At 41.4% G+C, this 6150-nt stretch overlaps 1 pseudogene; it reads right to left on the bottom strand.

Annotated features, from left to right (window-relative positions):
• Nucleotides 1-4693: 4693 nt before the first annotated feature.
• Nucleotides 4694-5499, bottom strand: LOC136510288 (uncharacterized; annotated as a pseudogene).
• Between the last annotated feature and the right edge of the window lie 651 nt (nt 5500-6150).

Here is a 6150-nt window from a genome sequence, read left to right on the forward strand (position 1 = left end):
ACTCAAGTATCATGTGTAGCTTTTTTTCAGAAACTTGTACAATATTTTTGTGAGGAAAAGTTTGACTTTTATATGAATCCTCACCACTAGAAGAAAAAAAGCCGGAATTCTTGGCTGCTTATTTTTGGTATGCCCAGTATAAAACTTTATTTCGATAATATATTAACTATGCTTGTCCAAATTACTTATATTTTTAAAAGAGGCATGGTTAATTTAGAAGAGATCTAATTATTCAAAGTTTTATGGATAAATTTAGGGCTCACATTTAATAAAAAATTCATTGGACTTTCATTCATCTATTCCCTAACTTAATACACGGTTCTGATATTTAACCAGCTAATTTACATGCTTTTCCATTCTATATTAATATTTTTGCCCTTTGCATCATATCTCCATATGTGTTCAATTTGTGTTTTATTTAAAAGCTTACCTTGAAGGCTTGAACTATGTTAGCTTCGTTATTGTATCCCATTTATTGGTCCTTTATAAATCAAAACTTGGTCATTCCACCTTGAATCATATGTCCTGCCCCCTGCTAGCTTCAACTTGCTGCCGCTCTACAACCACATATAGTAGCCATTATATTTATTAAAGATAGATGATTAGATGAATATTTGATTTGATATATATTGTAGCTCCTAAAAGAATAGGACAGGAGGAGGCAGGAGCCAATCGTTCAGATGGCTCAAGCATCACTGAATGAAACTCCACTTGAAACCAACTGCAAGTGCAGACACAGCGAGAGATGGAACAAGTTGCATTACAAATTGGTGCATTTCTTTGATCGAGGTCACCCTAGCTGTTGCTACGCCATGCCCACATCTTCGAGACATCATCTTCTTCACCATATGCATATGCATACAGACATACATATATATATACATACATACATACATCCACCTGCGCTGACTTTGGTAACCTAGAAAGTTCATGACCATTAAAAAAAACTCGACCGGTGAGGAAAGAACTGTCCTCACAGCAATGTCATAGGAAGGGGACCGTATGACCCCGGTCAAGAAAACCCCTGAACCCTGACACATACCCCGAAGGGCTGAGTGAACCGGGACATATCATCAGGCCGGCGCTGCGAGAGGCGCACCATTGCCGACGCAGTCACCAAGCTCGCGTGCACAGCGAGGGGATATTTTTGGATGCGAGACCGGAAATTCTGCTCCCCGAGGGATCGAACTCCGGCCGGCAAGCCCCAGCAGCTGGGCACTTGCCACCCGAGCTAGGCTCGGTCCGCAGTTCATGACCATTAACAGGAGCACCGGCACCTGCAGACTGCAGTACAAGATCGAGCTAAGCCATTTTCTTCGTGCAGCTGGTGATTGGATGAAGACAACCTCAGGTCAATCCCCAGGCCGGAATATTTTTGTATAATACATGGCACTACTTGCACACATGACATACATGAAAAGTTCAGACGTAGTTTTATTCGAGGGTAGCAAGTGGACTACTCACTTGTATTTGTATACAATATACGCACCCATACGTGTAGCAGTATACAATGAGGTGAAATATTAGTCTGTGTATGCCGGGGCCAATGAATCGCCGGGAATATCCTGGCGGATCTTAGCTTGCAACATGCGTTGGCTGTGGTTCTTGTGACGTCGTTGGATAGAAAACAATGCTAGCAGTACCATGATAGCAAGGGAATTGTTTGATATTTGACTATTTGCGGATCATGTTGAGTATAATACTGATCGATGAGGCTGCTCAGAAGTCATAGTACCTGAATTGGTACTGAACTGCCGATGATGACCTCAATCTTAACCATTCCAGTTTAAACTTGTTCGTTAAGCTATGCATAAAAAACTGAGCGAGGGATTTCCACTCTGTTTTAGTGGCATTTCAAGATCGTCATCCTATTTCCTTTCTGATGACATCAGGATCAGCATATGACAATCATACATCGGACAGGAACTGTGAAAGTGCCAACCGATTGAATCTTTTTTTTTTTTTTTTTTTTTGCTTACATACTCGGTGATAAAAGGCAGAGAAGCTGAAGGATTTCAATACAAACTCTTGCGGAGTTTTCCCCTCTTTTTAAGTATATTTTTTCCAGATTCCCTTGTGCCAAAAAATGAAACTCAATTTGAACATAGAGCGAAAAGAACAAGACAGAGGTGACTTTTTTTATTATCAAATGAATGTGACTCAGAGGACTATTGAAATTACTGTACTCTACAGAAAGGGTATATAATCATCTTTATCTTTATAGCACTTATACAAGTGCGCAATTGACTTAAAGAGAGAGGTGCTCACAGAATATGGTTTGTATACACCACTATGATTAGACTGCATGCCCATCCCAGATTCTGCAACTTTTGTTTTCCTTCATCTATTTCCGCTTTCACTTTTTCTTTCTGTCTATTCTTAGGTTCATTCAAGTGAAAGCATATTATGAGCTGTTTCTCTCTATCTCTCTCCGAAAAAGAAAAAACAAAAACACATTTCAAGTTTGCAAGATTGTTCAGAGTTCAGACCATAACTGAAAAAGATACTCATATCTTTGTTCTTTGGCTCAGTTAGATATCACTATTCCATTATTCCATTAAAAAAGATATCGATATTCTGCTATCTAAAGGAAAAGAGAAAATCCAGAACAGTAGCCTGAAAACGTAGCTGGTCATGTCGATGCTTTGAATTTTAGGGTACTCTGCATTCTGCAAAATCTTTTTCAGAGACTAACTGTGCTGGCCAAGTGGAAAAAGATACTCGTATCCTCTTTTTTTTTGGCTCAGTTACTTAGATATCAATTTTCGATTATCTAAAGGAAAAGAGAAAATCAAGAACAGTAGCCTGAAAACTCTTGCTGGTCATGTTGATGTTACAGATTTCAGGGCTCTCTGCATTCTGCAAAATCTTGTCTGAGACTAACTGTGCTGGCCAAGAGGAAAAAGATACTCATATCCTTTTTTTTGGGCTCAGTTACTTAGATATCAATTTTCCGTTATCTAAGGGAAAAGAGAAAATCAAGAACAGTAGCCTGAACTGTAGCTGGTCATGTTGATGTTCCAGATTTCAGGGTACTCTGCATTCTGCAAAATGTTGTCAGAGACTAACAGTGCTGGCCTTTGGCCTTGCCTTCGTGCGCAGCAGCGCCATTGGTTGCTAGTAGCTTTCTGTTTTTCGTTTTGTTCCTGTTTTCCCCTCTTCTTCTAACAGTAATCATGCCCAAGCGCTCTGTCTTTTCCAAAATGTACAAAAAAGATGAGGTATATGCATAGTAGGCCTTTCAACTTGTCGCGTGGTGCCACTTAGGTCCTCAAACTCTCAAATCGGACTTCTGGCACCCTAATGTTGTTTAAGTATGCTACTTAGATCCATAACTCATCGGATCAAGCTTTTTGCCGACGTGGCGTGGACATAGCGCACGTGAGCCGCGCGTGAGCCTGGTTTGGGGCGTGCAAATAAGCAGAGAGCCCCCTAGTTATTTTCATTTCTGTCATTTCCCCTTCCTTCACCTCTTCCCTTCTCTGTCTGTCTCTCTGCCCGAACTCCAAGCCGCCGCCACCGCCGCTGCCTTGTGGATCTACTCTCGTGCTCCAATAGGCGTGCAGGCGGCCTTCCCCTCATCCTGTGCACCGAATGCGGCGGTCGAATGGTGGTGAGGCGTGTTTCCACGCAGCCATGGAGTGCAGGGAAGGTATTCTACTGTTGCCCAGAGCATAAGGTGAGTTAGGGTTTGATGATTCAAATCTTTAGCACTTGGATTGCTGTGTCCTTGTTGCAATTGAGTTTGATTTGGTTATTTTGGTAGAGGGATGGCAGCGGGTGTCCATTTTTCTACTGGGAAGCAGACTACATCAAGCACATCTTAAAGATGTTGAAGGAAGGCGGCAATGGCACATGTGAAGCCCAGTCCGAAGGTGAATCAAACCTACGTCCCTATGCTGGCCTGATGGACAATGCAGTGGCCAACAAAGCTCAAGGAAATCAAGGGAAGGACCAAGACACAGTTCATTTGCTGAATGTGATATGTGTTCTCTCTGTGTGTATAGTGTTGGCACTTGTGTTAGTTGTGGTTGTTCAGTTGTGCAAATAAACTCAGTCACAACTGTGTAAGAGTACTCATTGTGTAATGTGAACATCAGAAGCAATGGAAACCATCCTTTTTTATCTCAATTTTCCATCTATTTCATAGTTTACCTGATAGCAGTAATAGCATCCATGTGCACATACACTGTTTTGGTCAGTGATTCATGTGATGATCTAAACAAAAGACTATTGCCACCATCTCAAACAATGTTCTGGGGCCATAATAAGCTTTACAAAAGATTGTACAGCACAATCTAAATCCTTATGCTGGTGCTGAACAAAAGCACAGAAGGACTACACTAAAGCACAAAAGGACTTGTCATCTTCTACTGCTTGTCTATAGACTTTGGAGATGAGGTGTTCTTCTGCTGACCTTTGGACTTGTCACCCTGCCTGGCACTTCTCTTAGATGCTGTTGACCTCCCCAGCTTTGATGTAGTTGTAAGTGGCAGTGGTCTTGTGGTTGGCAGGTTTGTTCCAATGAATGCAGAGGCTGGCATGGGTTCGTGTTGCCTCACCATGCTGCTGGTCTGTGAAGACTGAGAAAACAAATGTTTGTTAAAGAGGCCTCTTTGTTAAATGTGACAATAGTAGTTGTTAAAGAATAGTGTCGTACCTCTTCTTCCAGCTGTGAAAGCATAGTGTTTGTTTACTGTGACAGTAGTGGTGTGTTGGTTTCTGGAAAATGAATGGCAACCTGCAAGCATAGATAGTTAGGTGTGCAAGTATAGTGTAAAATTGGTGTATTGTGAGTAAAATATTTGGTCAGTCCATACTACCTGTGTAATCACTGGTTCTTCATCTAAGTTGTCATCCATTTGCTGTGTAGGGTCCTCTTCTTGTGCTTCTTCCATAGTTTTCCTCACAGGTTGCAGTTTGGGCCTTATTCCTGACTTCCTTAACTGACACCCTGCTCTATTGTGGCCTTGATCCCCACAGTAGCTACAAGTCATTTGCATTCCATGCTTTGACATTTTTGTTCCACTAGTTCCTTCTAATTCCACTAGTTCTTTCCTTCTATTCTTAGGAGGTCTACCCACCTTCTTTTCGTATAGAGGAGGAAGCACAACAGGAAGTCCTTGGACCTTCTCCCAAATGGACTTGTCAGCACATGGATAGATCTTGGGACCATATGCAATCAGAAATCTTACTGAAGTATAGCAATCATGGACCATTGTTTTAGTGGGTATCCTTTCATGCCTTAGGCAAGAAATGGCATGTGAACAAGGTATACCAGTGAGATCCCACCTTCTACAGTCACATTGTTTCAGCCTAATGTTAACTACTAACTGATACCCCCCTATCCTGCACCTGAAATATACCATGTCCAGAAGGTGCTGCAAAACAAGTGTTGGCAAACTCTGAATTCTTCTGAACTTTCTTCCTAATCTTTGGGCAGATTGGTCCCTGCCACACTTGTCCAACCTCTTTCTCCTTGCTGTAGTACCTACTCATCAGTTGGCCCTTGATGTGCTCCAACATACTGAGAATTGGCATTTCTCTAGCATCCAAGATATAGTTGTTGAAAACCTCACAGCTATTGTTCAAAAGTATGTCACACTTGCTGTAAGTGCTAAAAAATGCCCTCACCCAAGTGTTTGGAGCCATCCTTTCTAGCCACTCATATGCCTTCTGGTTTAGTGCCCTCATTTTTTCCATGTTTCTATTCCATACATCCACAGTGGTGGACCTAGCACATTTCCAAAGTTGTATCTTCAAGTTCTCACCTTTGAAGTGCTGCTGGAAGTTGTTGTACAAATGTCTAACATAGAATCTATGCTCAGCTTCAGGGAATACTTTGCTGCATGCTTGAATGAGGCCCTGCACACAGTGAAAAATTGAATTAGGTCTAGAACATCAGGTAAATAACAATAAGATTTACTATAACAACAATGAATCATCAAGTTCTCACCTTTTGTTTGTCTATCATAAGTGTCCATGGATATGTGTTTTCAATGCCAAGGTTTGCCTTCAAAGTTTCTAAGAACCATTTCCAAGTTGCTAGTGACTCAACTTCAACAATTGCTAGAGTTATTGGATAAATACAATCATTAGGATCAATACCTACAGCTGTCAGCATTATCCCCCCATATTTGGTTTTCAAGT

The sequence above is a fragment of the Miscanthus floridulus genome, chromosome 16 (genome assembly GCF_019320115.1).
Source record: "Miscanthus floridulus cultivar M001 chromosome 16, ASM1932011v1, whole genome shotgun sequence".
NCBI lineage: Eukaryota > Viridiplantae > Streptophyta > Magnoliopsida > Poales > Poaceae > Miscanthus > Miscanthus floridulus.